The following is a 22,618-nucleotide window of genomic DNA, read 5'->3' as shown; positions in this document are numbered from 1 at the left end:
GTCTGAAATTAAATTCTGAAGCCACCAATATTATTCAGTAATTTGAATAAAAGTGGGGAAATGTTTGTGCTTATAAGCATACAATAAGCATTCATTTTGTGCTTATAATAAATTCTGAAACCAGAAAGCATTTTTGCTTCTTACTATTGGAGAATGCCGTCTTCGATTCTGGCCTCAGGCAAGTTTCCATCTTAGTTCACAACATCTGCTTTTAGCTGACCAGACTTTAAAGCAATAATACAAACAGTTCATTTTTTAAAGCTATTTTTTCTTCGTTTCCCTTCCCTAGGTGACATCTCCCTCAACACACACACAAATCACATAAAATATATAGCAAAGTAGTCTCTCAACTGCTTTGAGACAGTTTAATTTTTGATTTTCCCCAGGCCTAACATCTGATCTGCCATATGTTTTGAGTCTTTCCAGCTCGTGGAGATCACATACTAAGTCATAAACCTGCATGTTCTGGAGCAAATGCAACTAGAAAATCGCAAACACCAGACATTGGTCAGTGATCCATATGATAACAGAAAAATACTCATACTTGGTAAATACAAAGCTGTTAGAAGATTCAGTTTTCTCCAGAACTTACAAATTGAACAAATCAGCTGCAAACAAATTAAATGCAGAAAAGTATCATGACATAAGTGGGCTGACAGTTGTCAGTGTCTTCTCTCAGTTTCCTTTGTTTGGCTTTATCCACCATTTCAGAGACGTGACAAAACCGTTGGTCTCTAAAAAGTGCCCTACCTCATAACAGAAATCACTATGAAGTATTAGAAGGTCTTAACATCACAGGTGACCCTGCACTGTATGATTTTTACCATGTGCTTGAGATAGTTGCAATGATTAATTTATTAAAGAAATTGTAAGATTCAAGAACTAAAAAAAATATTTGCACCTGTAACCTTTTCCAGTCAAAACTGGGAAATAAAAATACAGCAAAAACTAAGTTGCTTAGGTGAGGAAAAGAAAAGGGAGTTTCTTTCATTTTATCCTGTTGGCTAGCATTTACAAATGTGGGCCTGATGTTGCACCACCCTTGCAAAAAGTTAAAACAGGTGAACAACTTGATTCGTGGCAGCTGAAATTACTCATGTGCATAAGTGTTTGCAAGATTGGGTCTTAAGAGAGCTAAACGCAGCTCCCGCTGGGACCTGGCAATACTGCTCTGCATGTCCGCCGGAGGGGATCTCTCAGACCTGATAAAAGGCACTGCTCCCCAGGGCTGCAGCAAGCAGCCTGCTCTTGCCGTGCCCCTAACATATGCTTCCCCAGGAAGTTTAGCTCTTGAACTTTGTTTTTTATGTGGCTAAAGTAAAATATATTTAACACTTCTTTTTTTTCATGGTGAGGTGGGGAAAGTGTTCTTTTCTGTACTTTTTAACCTTTGTTTCCTTTTTCAGTTTCTTACCCATACATTTTTTCTTTTAGGAGATGAAGTCCTCCCACTGAATCCCTCAAGGACGGACTAACCACGAAGGACCATTTTCATTATGTATAATATTAGCATCTCACTGCAAATTAACAAAATGAGCACGTTTCACATTCACAACTCCACCCTGAACAAATCTCGTCATGTACAAACACATTATGTCACATACTATTTAGAAATGTAAGCGATTTTGCACATAGACAAGGGAGATATTATATAATTGAGCATAGATTTTACAGTTCACATAGCTGATACTTTTTAATTTTTGTATATTTAAATCATAGGCTCAGTTGATGAGACATATGCAGAAGGAAAGAAAATGAGATTAATGCCATGGCAATATTTGCTCCTTTGGACTGTACCTCCTAGGAGGCAAGTCATTGCTGCTGCTCTTAAAAGTAAAACATAAAGAATGTCCCATTGATACACTGTCCATGGAGTCTGCTTTTGGATAAATGACAAACCAACCTGAAAGTTATATCTGCAACCACTGTATTGGAAAATAACTTGGCTATTTTCATCTTGTCAGTTCCAACAACGTACTTTTTTAAAGGGAGGAAGGGAATGTTTTTTTTTTAAGCTCGAACTATTTTGTTGAAGTCAGATCTCAACAGAAGTATAAGGTACAACAAAGCGCCCTTATTTTATCAGCTTTTTGCTCTAACTTATTATGAATCAATGATACTTACTGCTATACAATGGCTAACATCTGGATTCCAGATCCTCTGGTAGTTCATTCACTTTGATAAGATCTCCTGTCAGCATAATTTCTTGCTTTGGATTGGAAACTATAATTCTATCATTGAGAAAAATTATTCAGAAACCCCTGAAAAGGAATACATTGTAGATTTCTTCTTTTTATTAGATAAGCATATTATAAAATCTACAGATTTTTCCTAGAATAATTTTGTCATTTGTAAAAAATATAAACAGTTCTAATAAAAATTAATGTTATGAATAGTCCCAGTTCTGCGGTGATCTTTGTGCAGGAACCGGGAACTTAAGTGATAATGTTTTCTTGCTGCAGTGTGAGCCTACTTATCATTTTATCAGACTAGTTCCCTGGGGAAAATGAAGTCTTTTTCTGCCCATGTTTTGAAGTAATATGCACTCTTTATGAATTTCATTTTGTGTACAGTTTGGCAATTTTTAAAAAATGTACTCATAGTAGTCTTCATGTATCACTGAATAAATGTATGTCCAAAATGTTCATCTTCCAAATCCTCTGTTCTACAAATATTCCTCAGTAATACTTGCAGACCAGTTGACTTGTTAGGATTGTAAGTGAAAGCCTGCTAACTTGCTGCTGCTCATTAAACCAGTAAGAAAATACATTATGGAAAGAAAAGGTCCATAGAATAAGTTAGGCAATGTAATTCTCAGGAAAAGGGATATTTCTTACCTTGGAAAAGCTGCTTACACAGAAATCTTAATATGACTGAGGTATTTGTCCACATTCAAGGGACAGAAGAAAATTCGTGAGTTTTGAAAATATGGGTCTGATGTAAGGTGAATTTTTAGAGTATATTTTGTTTTACATATAGCATTTTTGTTCACCAAGAGAGTTTATGTCTGTTGAAATGTTTTATATTTTGGCAGACAATGGTTTGAGGAGCAGATGAGAGGTAAGGAGACCTTGATTCTTTGTGTGACATTATGGCCACTTAACATCTATATGTCTGATTCTTCCTCAAGGGAATTTATTTTCTTGGTTTTGTGTCCACTCCATTTTCTTTAGGGGAAAAAAAGAAGCAAATATTTTAGCTACTGTCCTCTTTGAAATGCTTATCCAAAGATTTCTAGAAAAGCTCATCTTACCCATTTCCATTCTTCCTTCCCTGGTCCTGTCCTAATTACTAAACTTATGTTGATTAAGGTGGCATAAAGCAACTCAGCCACATAAACCATGCTTAAAGAAGCAGTGTGATCCACATGTGAGGTGACTGGGGTCCAGCCAATAAGTTTAATGGCTTAATGTAGTCAGGGCTAAGACACATACGTATTCTAGAGATAATTCTGATAATTTTAAACTGTCTTTCCTAGGATGACAGCCTGCTTACTCATTTCTAGTAATCTTCTGTACTGTAGCTATGCTGTGCATTTTAAGTTAAACAGCAACAATATGCCAATTAAATTTCTGCAGACTATATGATCTGAACACCCTACAGATCCTTAGCTTTTTCAAAGTAGGTCCGTGTATACAGATTTTGTTTGATCTCTGGTTCATGTCAACCTGGTTTTGAAACATACCACAACTAGAAGATATTTCTTTATGATATGTTAGTCATCAGGAATGTGATCTATACTGATAAAGGGGAAAAGAGTTCATGCAGTGATCTTCCTTGAGAAATGAAGTTTACTCTCCTTGCATTAAAGTAAAAAGCATACATTCCTCAAAGTTCATATTTTCTCCAATATTTATGTATTTTAACTTTTATGATCATAAAAAACATTGTCTTGAGCCTTATGATTTTAAGTTTAATAATTTGATGCTTGATAATATAGTCATATTTACTGACTGCATCATAAAAAGGTTAAGTGCAAAACTGTGTCTCTGGTACACAGCTAACAAAGTGTGGTCTAGTCCTGAGTAGAGCTTTAAGATATTATTGCAGTGCAAGTAATAAACAGTAGGAAGTACAAGTGCAGAAGTAGTACGTATCCTTGCAGATGATGAAAAGGACATAAGCCAACCCCTCTTGACTCCATATCGGACACTAGGAAAATGTTTGTGTTTTAAAGCACTTGGACTGTATTGATTTAGGAACTTAACATGATGTGGGCCTTTGAAAGGTGTGAGGAAACCATACTGTTGTAGATGCAACAAGATGTTGACCTTATAGTAAGCACAAGACTGATACAAGTATCTAATATTAAAGTATCTATTATGTTCAGTACTTAATCATAGTTCTTGGGTTCACTGACCTTCATGTACAGTTCTATGCAATTCTGTTGCACAGGTCTTGAAAGCATTTGATCAGAATATTTTTTCCAATTTAACCAAATTTGTACCTCTCAACTTTGGTGGTGGTGTATTTTTGGACTGAAAATCCTTGTGAAACAATTATAATTCAAAACTTGAAAATAGCAAGTGTCTTACATTCTGCAATGCAGTAACTTGTACAGATGTTCAGCTTTCAGTTGGGGCACTTGAGGCAATTGTGCCCGTTCCTGACATGTTATGTTCTGAAAACAAAACCCAAAACAAAAGAAAACAGAAAATTACATGAGAAGCAGCAGAATAGAAAGCCTGAGTACGCTCACATTTAAGAAATTGTCCATCACCAGGTGGGTTTGTTCCAAGCAAACTGCGGACTCCACATTGCAGAGCACATCAGGGATAGGCATTGAAGTAGATTGAACATGTTCTGAGAAACTTCCAAACTAAGAAGTAAAGGCAATGACTGAAGCTTGGGGACTTCTCACCATCACAAAAACATTTGAGTTCAAAATCCCACTGCACTTTGGCACAAAATGCTGAAGATGGTTTACACAGACTTAACTTATCCTCAAAGTAGCACAAGTGCTTTGGTGACAGTGGAGAACCTAAGATATCAACATGTTGCAAAGAAAGAGAAAAACTTCTGTCACACAGAATTTTTGATAAAAATGGAAGAGGCAGCAAGGAACATGGTTGAAAAATGCGGTATGTTGACACACTACCAAAAGAAACAGAGTTAGATATGAAACACTTTTATAACAAGCTGACTACTGACAACGATACAGAAAGTAGGTGACAGCATTTCAAAGTCAAGACATTCTACATACTTGTTGATGTGTTTACAACATAGATGAAAGAGCAGTTTCAAGATTTCACAGAGAAATGCAGGCTGACACATTGACATTGATAAAGTTTTTAAAACATCTTCTCATATAAAGCCATGAAGAAAACTTTGTAATTTGCATATTTAGTCCAACTATTCGCTAATCAGCCCTTTCACATATTAATTCAGACCATATAGACTTACTGGTTAATTTTTTTGTAAGATATTCAGAAGAGGACATATATATTTAAACACATAAAGAAAAGATGGAATGGTCAGTGGACTGAAGCTGTATCTGCAGAAGAACTCAGGATGCTGTAATGCTCTGACAGTTTTGTGTGTTTCCTACTGGAATATCCTGGAGAACATTGAAAGCCTTGGCTTCCCATGTAATTCTGGGGAAGACTTGGGAGCTTATAGAATCTAGCAAGTCACTACAAAGTATGGCAGGGTTTTCCCTTCTTATTTTTCCAAACAGCATTATAGTTACAGCACTCACTCAAGATCCCTTTTTATGAAGCGGTTTCAGTCCATATCTCCCACCTTCTGAGTGAAAACTCCAGTTACGCAATTATTGGTTTTTGTAGGCCAGGCCTGTCTCAGCTCTTTCATGGTAAAATCATTTGAAATGGTATGGAATAATTAAAACTTATGTAGAAAGAGTGCATATGTGCCAACACGACTATATGGCTCAGGAAAATCACCTGAGAGTTGAGAGACACCTCCACCCCCCCACCAAATCACCGCATTCCCCTAGGCTACAAGAGAATACAGTCATGTGCGCTCTTGTCCAAATATTTAATTCATGCAAAGGAACCCAACCAAATACCCACTGTAAGCAAGCACAGTATTTCTAGTGACATTAGTGATGTTTGGATCACATTTGCAAGGAGAGCCAAAAGGTCAAATCAATATTTAAATGTGGAAAATGTAATTTGTTCACATTCTAATAACACTGAATTGCAGGAGTGGTTTTTATGTACATTTTAAAACTGTTTAACTTAGTATGAAAGAAACTAAAGATTAAAAATTTGTACCTTAACAGAATGCTTTTGCAAATCATACTAACTTACAAAATATTAATAAGATCGGCTTAACCTAAACTGTTGCTGCAGCATCGCTAAATGTTGGAAAGTATGGGTTTCAAGCGTTTATTAGCATTCATTACTTCTTCGTACTCATTTTAGCACCTTACTTTCCTGTAAAACAAGCTAGAATTGCAACATCTAGGCAAATGACTTCAACATTTGGTCTTCATAAGCTGACTACAAAATACCCAGTGTGGGGAAAAAAAAAAATTTCTTTGTGACAAGGAAGTGTTGTTTTGTTTCTTGAGAAGTCGCCGATAGATTTCTTTTTGAATATATTTTTAGCTAATTAAAATACTACCTGAATATGAGGAGAATGTTACCCATCTCCTGTCACCTTGTTTTAGTTCTTGTTTTTCTCTTGGCTTGAGCCTCTACAGAGCCACAGTTGTAAGACCAGGGAGTCCATAAGAATCTCCAACATAAGCTCCTGCATGTAAAAAGCCATTAAATTTCACCAAGTCACCCCCTTTGAGACCTGTAACTCTTCCTTTTCTCTCCACCCTTTTTTGTTTTCTCCAAAGTGTGACCTTTGGCCTATATTCACGGTCTGTGCAGAGGCTTTGGAAGCAGAGGGATTTGAGGCAGAAGCATTTCCTTGGGCAATAGAAGTGGCAACAGCAGGAGTACCAGGGAAAACAAAGCATTAGGATAAATCTCTTCTAAAAAAAAGAAAAAAAAAAATCACAGTGCCAAGCTATTCCTCCCAGCTACTACATACGTATGGGGAAGAATCTTAATCACCAATGCATGACGTACAGAATATAGATCTACAGCACTTTAGAATTAACTTAAACTCACAGTATTCATTAGAAATAATAGTAATTAAAAAAATGGAGTGTGAGCAAGAGAAATGCACTAAAGTGTTAAGACAGAAGCCCAGCATTCATGCAATTTTAGAGCACATATTTATCATGTTGCCATTCAGCACACTGCAGCTGGCAGCTCTGCTACGCACGTCTAACCACTGCTTTCCAGATGGCAAAGGAGAGCAAAGAGACACGAGGCAGTTATCGTGATGGAGTTGAGATATATCACCACAATAATAACCGTGCAATGAAACAGTGGACATCAGCTCGAAGGAAGGAAGGAAGGAGCATAGGGAAAGGCTCTGAGAGTGGCTGAGACTCCTGGAAGGGGCATCTGGATCCCGACTTCCCAACTTTCATAGCACCTGCATTGGTCAGTTCCCAAAGAAAGATCTGGTCCCATTTACTCACAGGTATTTTGTGTTTCAAAAGTAAATTTTTAGTTCTGAAAATGCATTCCAAGCTTTTAAGACAGGGTCATCACTACTGCTTCTTGTCATCTGTTTCACAAAGACTAAAGGGAATGGGCAGTGGTCTTTCGCAGAGACTTTGTGCTTTGTCATTAGCTCGTGGGGTGTGTGTTGCGTGTATTTCAAGGGTTGAAAATACACCTTGGGTGTCACCTGGTCCTTCCTGTCTGACACTGAGAGCATGAAACATGCCTCCAGCACTAAATACAGACCAACATACATTGGAAACCTAGAAATATAAGCACATGCGTGTACTAGTACATATAGCTCTAAGAGCAAAAACTAATCTACAGCAATTATCTTAGGGAACAAGAGAGCTGCAAAACTCCCCCTTTGAGAGACACCACTGCTGCATGTCCAGCCCAAAATAAGTGTTTTCACCATTATTCCTTTCCTGCCAATTAAACCAGTTGTACAATGTGTCACTGAAATACAAGGAATTTCAAGGACTCGGACTAATTTCCCAGTAACTGCCATCTCACTTCTCTGGTAGTAAAGCATAGCTTTATTTTTAACTGTTATAAATAGTGATTCCTTTGTTAATTTCTGGGAAGGTATTATCATCACAGTAGGACAAGTGTAAGACTTTAAGTTATATGATACTAGTGCTAGGCAGTTTGGTTGTATCTGTCTTTACACTTGGACAATTCAGTACAGGTTCAAGGTGATGCTTGAGAAATTTACCTTAATAACATTGTGCTTTAATTTGTTAAAACTGCCATCTTTCTGTTGAAGACCATTTCAGATGATGTGGTGGAGTGGGACAGAATCAGGTCTGTTCTCCAGGCCAGGAGGACAGCTTTCATTGCTGACAGAGGACAGATAAGTAAAAGCTACTGAAATACCATGACCACCATTAACATGACACAGGAATGAAAACAGCGCAATGAAGGAATAAGAAGTGCATTTCTACCTACAGCTGGTTGAAAAATAGAGTTTTCATCCTGGTAAAATTTTAATACCTCAGACTGCTTCCCTTTTAAAATATCCAATTGTTTTGAGACTTTCCATCAAAACCTTGGGCAAAGGTGGTATCTCCAAGTGGAATATTCTGATTATGGTGAAATGTCAGCAGAACATGGCTTTGCTTCAACAATGTTTCAGTAATTTCTAATTCATTCAGAACAGTCTTGTAGAAAAAGGCATTAAAATGAGATTTTGCAGGTGCAGAATTTCTTCTTTTTTAATTTCAGTTGTATTTTTGCATTATCTACATTTTTCCTGGTTTTATTTTAACAGTGGAAATCTTGGCAATGTTATTTGCTGCTGTCATAAAAACAGGCCATCTTTACCATGATGATTTATATAGCTAGACAGTATGCAGCATGTATCTGAAGTCATATATAGCTGAAATTTGCATGAAATGATATTTTTATGTTATATTTTGACATTATACAACAAACTGTTAACCATATGTTTGGAAAGGATTAAAAAAGCACTATCCTTATTATTAAATTGGGGAGAGGGTCTTGCTACTTATTAAATTTCTATTTGATATCCATGACATTTCAAGTAACTGCTATTTTAAACATCAAAACCCACAAGAAATATCTACAGAAATACTGGAAAAGAGAGGAAAAAACCTGATACTACACACAAAAGACGATGCTGCATTTCATTACTGTAACTGTTGCATTAAACCAAGCTTCTAGGTCAATAATCTACCAGTTCTCAGGAAAAAGAGACAAAATATTTCCATCACATACATCCAATTTCTCTGGTTTAAAATGAATTCCTTTCAAAGAAGGTAACAGTTAATACTGCAGAGGGATTTTTGCTCTATAGTTCTGAAACACTAGCTGGAAATAGGACTTCAAGGCAGTGGAGGGGAGCATAAGATGAGTTCAGGAGCCTTCTGTGATTCCACATCCATTGAATCATTAGTACTTCTGAAACTTGAGAAGACTGGGTATTGTGTAAAATAGCTTGAGGGAACAGCTTCAGAACATTAAAATACAGTCCACGGGCAATTTTCTAAAAGAACCCCCCTTTCCATAGTTCTGTCCTCCTTTTTAATATTTTAAGCTAGATGCCTTAAGTGATATATGTATTACTTTCAGTATAAAATTTCTCTCTTTGACAGACTGCTTTGGTCTGGGGGCCCCAGCGCTGCTCCGAGCCACTTCCCTCAGCCCACCAGGACCCTGGCACACCTCCACCAGGGATGCTGCTGTGCAGGGTACAGCACAGTTTTCTTCGTATGTATTGCTTTCTTCTTCTGTATGGGGGTACGGAACAGTTTTCTTATGAACCACGGTTCTTTGTTCTTGTGTTGGTAGCTCTTCAGAACCAAAAGTGTGGTAGGCGCACAGGAAACACCAGACAGTACCACTGCTGCTCTTCATTAATCAGTGAACTGAGGGGTTAATTCTACCTCTGTTACACTGATGTAAACAAGGTGTAAATATAGTCTTGTCTATAATGCTAAACTAAGTTAAAATGTACATAAATAAGAGTAGCTGAAGCCTGAAGTTTTGGGGCAGGGAGTTTGCAGCTTTTAGAGATTTAATATTTTTTAATTTTTATTTTAAACTGCAGAAATTAGAGGCAAAGTCTCCTGTGGGCCATGAGTGGAGGCAAAGACTGAAACCACACCAGTCACTTTATCATGGGAGGGGCGGGCTTAGAAAGGCTTGCTGGTTTTGTTTGGCTGTTTGTAAAATCATCTGTAGGGATTTTCTGCCAAACAGCAAGAATAAAAAAGCTAGAGTTTAAAAACATAAATACCTGTAGTTTCTTCTGGTTTTAGAGTAGTAAAGCCTTGCGTGCATGCACACATGCATAAACTATAATATCAGATAAGTGGGCACAGTTTTACTTGTATGCAAAACCAGGTGTTAGATTAAAATGTGACAACTTCAAAAATAATATAAATGCTACAAGTATATAAAAGATACGATAAGAAAAATGTTTCAAGCAAAGTCATTTTCCCTGCTTATTGATTCTGGGAGCTGATTGTCTTCTTCATCACTCCTTTTTATATCACTGATGCCAAAACATGGAAAATGTGAATACTAACACTGTAAAAAAAAACTGAAATATTTTAAAATGAGCATAGATGGGTAGAATATACACAGAATTCATATTTTTTAAATGTGCATAAAATAGTATACTGTTCAAGCAATAGTATACAGTATCATGCTTTCCTAAAATGACCTTTTAATTTGAAGAATTTAATCTTGCTAAAGCAAAATGAAGATGTGAAACAGGTAAATGTTTACTCATAGAAGATATACAGGAGAAGAAATTCAGCAGTAACTTAAGGACCATGATAGTAACAACAGTGGAACAGTGAAGTTAAAATTGCCTAGAAACAGCATAAGAGTGGAGAATTTAGCCTTGTGCATTGATTTAAATCAAAGCCTGCATGTATGTTGTTAGATCATATCGAAAGTGACATTGTGTTAAGAGGATTCAGCCAGTGAAGTTGTTCTGATGTAAGCTCGGGCAGAATTTGGCCCTGCCTATCACATATATTATACATGCACTGCTCATTCTCTTTTGTTTTGCTCTGTTCTGACCTAATAGTTGTCTGTGATGCTGACTTCATCCTTGACCCTGGCTTTCTTCCTCTCCCTCTATCTCATGTGGCTGCGTATTACTGCTCTCATTACTTTAGCCATCTATTTTTCTACCATAATTTCATCCTCACTGAAATATCCTGTTAAGAAGTCTGATTAAAGCTATCATTGAAGCTGTTTGCTTTCCTAATTTGAAATGCTTGTATTTTGACCTTAATGGTTCTCAATATAAGCACCCAGCAGAAACATTAAAATTAATCCACTTAAGGTAAATTTTAATGTAAAGATATGACCATTTTCATCTTCAGCTATTCCTACCAGCTCTTCATTGATTTGAAGATCTGTTCAAAATGCCTCTCCTTGTTTTCCTCCATGGATTTTCTCCAGACTACCTTTTCATCTAAAGGCTTGACTTTCCATTCCACCTCTCCTTAGGAAGTGACTTTCATCAGAGCTACATGGGTACCAAATGCTGTCAAGTAAGACTGTTACACACAGCTTTGTTTGCACTGTATATATACAAATGCAGATAAAGTCAGTGGAGAATAAGGTGCCATCGGTCAGTGCTATGCCAGAGTGCCCTGGGATAAACAGGCCATCTACGACAGAATACTCCTAACTGTGACCAAAGGGTGTATTTTGGATAAAAACAAGAGGAAATTGGGTTTTCAGACTTGGGAGGGAACAGACAGGACACAAAGCCTGTGGCTACAAGAGTATTGAATATAATGGGGATCGCGGTGGAGTAACCTCTCAGCCTTTCTTCTGGCATGAAAGGCAGTGTTCATAGGGGAGGGGGGCATTACAGTTGCCTTATTTCTTTTCCCTTACTCATAAATCTCTGAAGGAAGATACGCTGCTAAGTTGTATGCTTCCACAACAGCTTAAAGATCCTTGTAACTGGCACAAACATGACGATTTCTCAGCTTTCCCCAGCATACTCCAAATTCAAGCTGTAATGTTCCTGTGAGTTTTTCCTCCCCAATCAGCGCCATTCTCCATTCTGTCCTTTTGTTACAGTTTTACCAGCATTGTTTATAAAACTGCTCCTAAGCTGCTTCTGCTATCTGAAAAAACCCTGCTTTTCTCAATCCTTCCATCCAATCCTACTGCTTTCCCATTTGTTTTCAAACTTTGTATGATAATACCTGTTTCCTGAGCAACTCCTTTTTTGCTACAAATTTTGCTACAAATTCCAGTTAACAGCAGGACAAAAGAGAGAATAAGAGAGATATCTGTGACAGTGAGCAACATCTGAAGAGTGCCACACACTTGCACAGATGTCAGTTTACTACCACATTTGTACCAAGAGTAGTAACATCTCAACGCGTCGTGTTTGTGGAAAACACGTGCTAGCCACTAGGTAGCTGACAACTCCTATGGACAAAGTATGAACAGCCACCATTGCCTCCCTCGTTCCCCTTTCACGGATGCTAGTAGCAAGTCCATTTCCAATCAGGCAAAAGAACTGGAGTACCTCCCTGTGTTACTCATGAATTAAATTCATCTTCAGTGGTCTTAACATCAGATATTTTAGAAATGCCTGTTGGACAACAATATTTCAGTTTTCACAGAGAAGCGTTGGGGCTTTCTGCTTTCTTGAACAGTGACATTATTTTTGATCCATTTAACTCATCATTTCCATATTTTGTAGCTATAATAGGAAGCAGTTGCATAATCAGCTCGCACATTTCTGTAGCTGTGCCATATGGTCCTGTGGTTTGCATACCACAGAGTGAAGAACAAAAAGGAAAATCAGAATGTAGTCATAAAAATCCCGCCCTGGAAAGCTCACGTGCAGCGAAACCCTCTACTTGGAGCATGCCCACACCAAATTACAGCGCTAAAGTATTTCCTCACAGAGGATATGAAAGAGAGCCACAAACTCATAAAATGCTGTTGTGTGGGAGGACTTTTGGAAAAACTAATGTACTACATGCCACCCTGCAAAAACATACTATGGCAGAAAGCAGGCAACCAGATACAGGCAAGGCAATGTGACATAATAGAGTTTTCTAGATGATTTTCTATGCTTAGAGGAACGTTAGAGAACTATGGCATTTGGGGGCTCAAAAAAAGTTCATTTTTCATTTTTAAATGACTGTCCTGCCTATTCCAGATGCAGCCCTATGTACTACTTGATACTGTTCCTCATCTGTCTGGAGAGGGCTTGTCTCATACACACAAACATGTAACTTGGTATCAAGGAAAGCATGGCTCCCACTTATTTGCCAGAGGTCACAGTAGACGAGGAACACAGCATGCTGTCCCACGCGGGGAGGAGAAGAAACAGAACAGCCTTCCCACACCATCACATCACTGTCTTCCCTGTGCTAGAGCCTGAGAAGGGCCTTCTGGTGTATCCTGACACACAGCTATGCCTGTCGCAAGGGACTGAAGCCACAGTAAACTTCAACATTTTCCTATACCAGCTCACAGAAGTTACCACATTTTCATGTAATTAGGAATGTCAGCTCATTGTAGTTTTTCATATCATAGCAATGAAGCTAGTTTTCATTTCATTACCTGTAGCTGAGAGTAAACAAAAAGGGGGGAAAAAAAAGTAAGACAATTTTCTTTAAAAATAAATCAATCATTCAAGTCACAGAAAACTACTTACAAGAGAATTCTTCCTTGGAATTTAATACAGAACAAGCTCTGCAGTGCACCAGTACACACTTTAAATAATGCCTTTCCAGTGTATGTTATCCTCTCCTCTTAGTGGGAGCAAAAAAAAAAAAAGAAACAAAAGGTTATATATCCAAGTTCAATAGCTATTATCCCTCCAGTAGCTGGTAGGCACTGCAGTAGTACTGGAGACAGCTGACTTAGAGGTATGACTACTTCCAGTATGAGCAGATTGCAAGAAATTAATTGCTTTTCTCAGATTTTAGTATTGTTGCCCCAAGGAAAAACTGAAGTGGCAACAGGAGCACGCTACAAGTATATCACAGCCCAGCCCGAGTAGTTGTTCTGGTTTACTGCTGGGCTGGGAGAGCCTCAAAATCGGGTTACTTAGTTGCCTAGACGAGGATATACGGTTCCTGATTTAAATTTCCATTTTTGCTGCCTTTGGCCAAAGAACCTGGAAGTTTGAACCAGGAGCACATACAGTTACATGCAAAGAGAGCTGCCAGGCTGGGAACGCACGGGTCGAGACCTACCTGTGTGGAAGGCTGTCACGGAGCCTCTGCCGTACGACCCTGTAAGGGAGGAGAGAAGTAACGCAGAACCAAGATGATGAGCGCTGGATTTCTTCCTCGGTAAAATCCAGCTATAATAGTGTGCTTGTCAAGGCACAGCAAAGGCTGGCAGCTCTCCTAGTGCTGGGATTTGGGAGGGATTCCCCCGGGTGGGCAGGGCAGGGCCGCGCCGGGCCGGGCCCCACCAGCCAGGGCTCGCCCCACCGCCCCCCCCGCCAGGGAGCGGGGCAGGGGCAGCCCCCAGCCCCCATTGGCACCTCCCTGGGCACAGGGACAGCCCAAGGCCGGGCCGGAACAGAACAGCAGCCGCAGGCTGGCCCATGGCCCAGCAGGGCTGCGAGGAGACCAACACCGTTAGAGCATCACCAGAGCACAGCCTGAAGGCCGCAGTCTGGGCTGAAATAGGGTCCTGGCAGGGTGGGGAGAGGCCCCAGGTGGGGCTGATCGGGGCTGATCAGGCCCATCAGTGCCCCCAGGGCCCTGGCAAGTCTGAATGTACGTAACCACTCCCAAAAAAAAGGGGTAAAAAAATCATCGTATTAATATCCCTGGTTTTCCTGCCTTTGCAGAGCTAGGAGTAAAAGTCCCATTCATTTCAGTAGTGAAAATTAGCTTAATTAGCAGCTGTCCTCTGCCAGGAGTGGAGGGGAAGGAACTGCGTATGAATTGTTGGATCAGTAACTTACCCCAGTAACTCAGGCCCACAAAGCGATGTAACGCGCAGGTGACAACTCATGCCTCCAGATTCACTACTTACTGAATTCAGTAGGTGAAACTACGTAATTGAAGAATACTGTATGCGCTTTTTCTGAACTCATCTGTACTTTTAATTCTAGCCTTACTAGAATATTGCAAATAGTCTGCAACTTTACTTTCTAGATGATATACAAGCTGATTTTGTTTTCAATTTTCAGCCAGGGGGGATCAAAGACACCAAAATTAGCATGCACTTCGAGAATTTTTTTTCTGCTCCTTTTACTACTCTTTTGTGTAAATAAAGCTTCATAAAATGTCCTAGGGCTTAGAATTTGAGTCTATTTTTAAAGAGAAGTTTTTTGGCATATCAAATGTCCGTAGACTTAAAAATTTCTTGTTCTTGGCTACAATGCTGTCACAGACATCCCAGCAAAACAGACATTTATACTTGGTTTACTTTCTGTTTTGACTCTGCTTATTGTGAATAATTGTAAATAATATTGTGAATAGACAGGAAATACATACTGTTAAAGGAATAGCAGCATTCCACTGTTGTCTAAAAGTTTTAGCTAGTATTTGACATGAAGAAAATTAAAGAGTCTCCAGAAAAAGTTTACTGTAATGACTTTTTGTAAAAATTAAACTCCGGAAATGAAAGTTACAGTGCTACAATATTGATTCTTCTTCAAAAATTAATGCAGTGAGTACTTTAGGTGTAGTGCTTTCAGGACTTACTCAATGTTATCAAAATATATGAAAATAAAATCTGTGGTTGTACAAGTTGGCATAAAAAGTGGGGGGTTTTGAGGAATTTTGTAATTCTAAACACCTGATCATGTGTAAATTATTACAGAATTAACATACATGATTAAATTTTGCTCTGACCAGCATTAGGTATACATCTTTGTCCATAATGACTATGCAAAGTTAAAAATTTTTGGAACATCCTTTGCCTCCCCGATTCTGTCAACCAAACTAGGATCCTTCAAAGTAGCTGTGAGCTGTTATTGAGGAATGCTCCCTGCTGCTCTCCCTCTTCTGAACGCACACGTGCCCATCTAGCACATGCTGCTAGCAGCAGCACACAACCCAGTTCAGTGCCTTCAGGAAGGTTACACATGTGTTTAAAGTTACGTATGCACTTAGGTGCTTGGTTGGATGAAGTCCAATATAGCGGCTTACAGCTCCTTATTTCACATGCAAAAAGCTGGTTCAAGAACAGTCATGTACACAATTACAGGCTAATTTCTTAGGCTTGATTATTTTGAGATGTTGAGAGACTTCCACAAGACATGCTCCATAGTCTTGCTTCCAGAGAAACACTAAAATCAGTCCATACCCAATTGGCAATGTCAAAATACAAGCTAGCAACTTTTCCTGCAAAACATCTTCAGCTCTCTACACAAGCCCAGGCAGCCTAGATGTACTCTGACTACTTCTAATTTACAGTAGTTTTGCTGCAGTGAATTTCAGAGGTACTGTGGACGAGATTAAAACTCTGCTTGGATTACAGCATACAGTAACAAACCCCTGTGGGTTGATCTGTAATGCTCAACAGGTGTTTCACATCCAGTCTTTTTCTCTTAATTTTCTTTGTTTTATGTCATCTGTAGGCACCCAGGTGCTATTGTGTAATAGCACCGGACATCTCATGACTGTATTGCTCTGTGTGTCTCCTACTTCAACCCCACTGGGAGACTTCAGTGCCAGTATTTCAAAAAGTGCCCATTTTAACTGCAATACACAGACCTCACTTGGACAAAGCAATTTACAGAAACTTCATTTAGCTACTTTAGTCTCTACGGCTTGCTCTGATTTTGCTGAAGAAAATACCTGGGTCCCTAAAGTCCTCCTGCCGCACACATGAAGAAGCTGATGCTTTGGCTAAGCAGAGCATCAGGGCATCCCTGTTCTGCCTAAACCCCTCAGGAGGTTGCAGACGTGGCTGTCCCAAACCAGGGTTCGGTGCCGGGGCTTAGCCCCATCGGCAGCCTCATTCACAGCACAGGCAGAAGTGGGTTCACCGCAGGACTACTCTGACTACGATCTGTACCCGAAGGGAATGTTAAATGCTGGACACTTAAATGATGGTTTAAAGGCCAGGCAGTTTCAGGCCGTGCATTGTACTGCCATAGACACAGTTAATCCTAGGTCTGCAGGCCAGCACCTCTGCCCAGAGGAGGCACAGCATTTTCCCTGCGTGCTTCTCCCTGGCGTTCCTTATAGTCTTCCTTAGGCATCTTTTCGTTATTCAACGTTATTTCAGTGTGTATGATCAAAAAAAGGTATCAAATTGCTCTGTTCCTTTAATGGGCAGTTCTTGGAACTTCGCGATGGGGATGGGTTCAGTCCATTTTCCAGAAAGTGCCTCTACCAAGGAGAAATGCATAAAGAAAAGAGCATTTCATCTGGATAAGCCAATGTTTCCATTACAATCACATAACATCTAATTATGTGCTCCATAAATCTTCATATTTTGTTATGAAGCTCATAATAACAAAGTCTGATAAATAGATTCTCTCCCCTGGCCACTACCAATTGAGTAGAAAAAATACTTATTTATGAAGCTTTATTAATAAAATGTGAATAATTCAAACAGATTCTTCCGTGAAGAAACAGCAGTAGAGTATATTCTTATTTGCATATAAATGAAATGATGCTTTAGTGTCAGAGTGAAGAATTAAATAATACGAATTTTTACAGTGCAGTCCTGACAGCCTCATAAATATTATGGTCATAAGTTGCAGTTTCCTAAAAATCTCATTTTATCTTTTATTACAAAAATATGACCAAAGGGCCAAGTCCTGCTCATTTTACACGTGTGAGTATTCCCAATGACAATACAATTATTCAGTAAGTGAGGTTACCAGATTCAGCCTTATGTCAGAGAGTGGAGCAAAAGCACAGTGTTATCTACATCTCTATTAGGAGAACAGAATCTCTTATTTAACCGTGAGAAAAACCGTGTATGTTGGTAAAATACAGAGAACAAGACAATTGTAACTTTACATTCAAACAGATGCTCCAAGTAAAGACAATATACAACATGGGGAAAGGGAAAGCACTCAGTTAATATCCGTAAGATGCCAGTTTTCCCCTTAGTTACACGGGTACCAGTTTGGCCAAGCCCAGTATTCCTGTTAGGCTGTAAGCAATCCCAAAAGCTGCAGCAAATATAAGAACATTTAAATGACTTCAAGTGGATCGTTGCTGCTGAGGAAAGCTTTGATTTTGTCTATTTTAAATTTTGTCTAAAGGCTGAAAAAGTCTCTGAAGCACAGCTCCAGACCGGCTATCTTGCTTTGCTTTTGGCTGTAGTCTCAATCATTTGCTGAGCCACATTTGACAAGCCGAGCCCTCCACAGACTGCAGTATTTGAGCGTGGAAGGACTGGGTTTGGGTAGAGAGACCTGAGCTGGATGATGTGCATTCTCCTAGGGGGCAAATAAAGGCAAGGGCCAGGGACGCTACTTAAGAAACTCCTCTGAGAGATGTTGAGCAGTTTCAGCAGCTGGGACAAGCAGTGGGTGCTGTCCCATTACCCATTACCTGTCAGTGATATTTTTCTGGCCACAGTGCTGTGCAAGTGGGATAGGATGGTCAAATACGGAAAAGGCATACATGGAAAGGAAAACTAGATCTGGGGTGGTAGGAGGAAAAGAATTATTTATTGAGGTTTTGGAGAGCTTATGAAGTATAGAAATTTATTTATGATGTCTAGAAAAGAGGGACTATGGGTGTATATAGTCTGATTTCCTGTAAATTATAGGCAACTGTATTTAATCCTGAACTGAGCCTCCTGTACTCAAACACAACACAGCCTGTTTTTGGCTAGCCTGCATTTCCCAGGAAGGCATTGAGACTTAATCTGAAGACATCAAGAGCCAAGCAATCAACCACAGCCCTTAACCGTTTGTTCCAAGGATTATTTATTGCCAGTGGTACTGAATTAGGTATTGAAGACTACACTATTTCAATTTGCTTGATTCCAGCTAGTAGGCATTATTTCTTCTTATTTCACTTTTTGGTAGGTTCAAGTGGCCCTTACATTCCATCCTTTTTCCTGTGCATATATGTATACACTGTTATCAACTCACCTTTCAATCTTTTTGACCCAGTGGATAGGTTAAGATTTTTAGTTCTTCAATTACATGGCATTTTCTCTGACTTCAGATCCGTCTGTAGCTCTTCTCTATACTCACTTCATTGTTTCGGTATCCATCTTGCAATGTGAGCATCAGAACTGTGCACACCATGCCTTAACCACCCTCGGCAATTTGCACATAGAGGTAAAAATTGCCAGCATTAACATCTGCACTCTGTCTGTAAGTCAAGGTTTGCAGGAACCTTTTTTGCTGTAGCAAACTCACCAGCTGACTCATCAGTCCTTTTCAAACTTTTCCATTGTGTAGGAGAGCCTACATTCCTTATTCTTAGGTATATGTCTTGATTTTATTAAAACATACTTTGTTTGAATGAGACCCAGTTTATGAAAGGTCAAGAATTCCTCTGCATCTTTGCCTGAGGTAATTTTTATATCTATTTTTAACTCCCTTTAAATAGGCTGTAGAGGCGGCTATATTCTGGTATATTTTCTGACACCACAATAATTCTTGACATTTCAGATATATCCATTCAGAAAATACTGGCAGAGGCAGTCGCTGCCACATCCGAGTGCATTATTTTAGGGCTGCGTAGCATTGGAAAGTGCTCATTTGCATGTGAGAGCAAAGCTGGCAGTCTCAGCTTTCCTGTAAAATGGTTAAGGTATGGAAATGGAAAATGAAAAACAGAAAAAAGGACTTAAGTCCCATGGTTTTCAAATCAATCTCTTCATGTTAGTGCAAGACTCATGAGTCCTGAATGATTGAATTTGACAGTATTCCTAAAGGGCACAACAGCATGAAGAGATTTGTCTCAACCTGGTGCTAAAGAGAGAAAATTTTGCCATAGAATCATATTGCCTAACAAAAAGAGGAATTAAAAGTTGGAAAGCATGTGGCATTTAGGCTAATGAAGACTGAATAATACATATAACAGTCTATACTATCATTCAAATTGAATTTTGTATATATGTATATCTGTATATATATTTTTAATACTGCCAAGGCAATAACCACCTTTATTTGCTCATTTCTAAGTAGTTTCTGATTTCTAATTCTGTTTCTAATTTATGAGTACATGTCCTTGGCAGCAGGGGGATGTAAGGATCTCCTCTGTCTGTGCTGGATACATTCATCAGTTATCTTCCTGGATCTTGCTTATCTTTTTTTCTGGGTTGGAGGACAGTACAAATGCAGGGAGACTTCTACTAGTTTAATTGACCTAGGAAGAGGTTAGTAGACATGCTCTAGTGTCAGCACGGATTCTTTTAGATCTGTCAGCAGATAGAAAAGGTTAGATTCAGCTGCAGATTCTGGCAGCAGTGGATGCAATCGCACAGCAATGTTTTGATCCTTTCTTGGAGAGCTCCCAGAGGTGGGCTTTGGCAATTGCTTGTCAGCCGTAAGGAATGTTCTGCATGGGCCTGGCTTGTCATTTGGCTTCTCATCCTTCAGATCCAACCTAGAGATAAAGCCACAAGAGAAGACAGTGCAGCATTTTGGCTTGCAGAGCATTAGACATGCTGCTTTATTTGTCACATTCAGTTGATGTAATTTCTTCTCTTTCCTTCTGAGAAGTTCCTACTACCTTGGTGCATTGTTAGAACTGGAAGCTGAGTGTTGAATGAGAAGATGGAGCCTTCTCTGCCCCAACAGTGAAGAAGGGATTTCTGCTTACCCAAGCCAACAGAAAAGGAGAGACTCATGCTGTAGCAAAGGCACAGAAGCTGTGCAGAAGCAAAGCAGAAGCTGTACCTTTACCTATTCTCCATTCATTCTGAATAAAGCAAAAATAAGCTAGAGATACTTAAGCTTAAGATGCTTAAGATACTTAAGAACTGAGGAAATACAGTGGAAATGGTATACATAGTCTGTCAGTGTCCTGTGAATATGTACATGAAGAAAGACATTGATGAAGAGGTGACTTTTGAGAAGATACTCATATGAGGAGAGTCATAGCCAATTTGACTGACCTTCCTCCTTAAACAGAGGAGAAGCAAGAAGGTAAAAGCCTTTTTTAAAGAGATAAATGAAGGCGAGCATCAAGGCTGGCATTTCTGGCAGACTAAAAAGAGTAGGACAATAAAATAAGAGACAATATTAGATTATACTACAAGTGCAGTTATGCTCGTGAGAACAAATAAATGTAAATTTGACATGATGGAGAACCAGAATCACTGGAATGACAGCAAAAGAGAGCACAATACATTTGGATCAATCGGAAAGGAGGAAATGGAGAGGAACAAGTGATCAACATAGATAAATGACCTGGGTCTAAATGAAAATTATTTTAGGTGTTGGAACCAAGATAATTTGCAGGGAAATAAACCATAGCTAGACAGGTTCTAGATCAGAAGATATAATGAAATGGATTCCTCACCGCATATGAATGCAACCTAAGTGATGGGGAGAAGGGTAGTATGGGTATGACTGACGGAGAAATGCTAATAACGGGAGCTGTATAGAAACGGTGATGAGTCAGTATTCCACATGATGACAACTCCAAGGCAGGGAGGCCAAGGAGGTTGGCTGAAACCCTGACCTGGCCAGGAGGCAGCAGAGTTAAATATGCAACTCGTAAATAATCACCAGCTATTTTGCAACTATTAATTTGAAAAAGTAATCCATGGTTCAACACAGTATTCAGAAATGACTGCAGGTAAGATTGTCCCAAGAGGTTAATTTAGAATGACAGCGCCTGTCATTAGCACTAGGACAAGCCTGTGCTCATGACTGTTTATGCTGCCCTTCCAACTTCTGTAAGATTACATGGATAAAAGAAAGAACAGAATTTGGCCTGCATTATTTTGTCATTATCCCTCATTTAATTCATGTTTGCTATAATCTGCTTTTAAATACTGTCACCCTTAACTGAAATTATTGAGGGTTAGCATACTTAACTTAGCTAAATCTCAAGCTGCTGCACTGGCTTATTAGAGCTCTTAACAGAAAGTGCAAATTAGAACAACTGTTGGAAAAAAACCACACACATCAAAACACCCCCCCAAAAACACCAAAGCAGCTCAGCGACTCGTTTCTGCACCCTCCTTCTAAACTGTGTAATAGGAGACTACACAAGTTAGCAAAAGTGCTGGAACCTGTTTCTGCTTTTAACGTTTTTGTTAATCTAAGGGCAGCTTATTATAAGGTAATAGCCAAGTTACAACGTTGCCTTGGGAACTTTGGCAAGGCCAGGCTTGGTTGTTACTGACCAAGGGGTGCAGTCGGATATCTCTACATGAAGTATGCAACAAACAAAAGTATTATAGTTCATATTCTAGTGAACAAGAGATCTGTGCATTATCAAATGCAGGAGAGCTAGTCTTTAACAAGAGCAATGCTTTTTTATCTTAAAATAAAAAGAAATCATTACCAAAATGGATAAAAGACAAAAAGGGCTAAATTCTTTTATTTACAAACGTGCAACTGCATTGGCTTCAGTAAAATCCCACCACTTTAAACAACAGCAAAACGTAATTCCAATAAATAGTCCCTTTTCCTAGTCCTGCTCGTTGTTGGTGAGTGGCTA

This window comes from Mycteria americana, chromosome 7 (genome assembly GCF_035582795.1).
Source record: "Mycteria americana isolate JAX WOST 10 ecotype Jacksonville Zoo and Gardens chromosome 7, USCA_MyAme_1.0, whole genome shotgun sequence".
NCBI classification, from domain to species: domain Eukaryota; kingdom Metazoa; phylum Chordata; class Aves; order Ciconiiformes; family Ciconiidae; genus Mycteria; species Mycteria americana.
Note: the sequence above shows the minus strand (reverse complement) of the source record.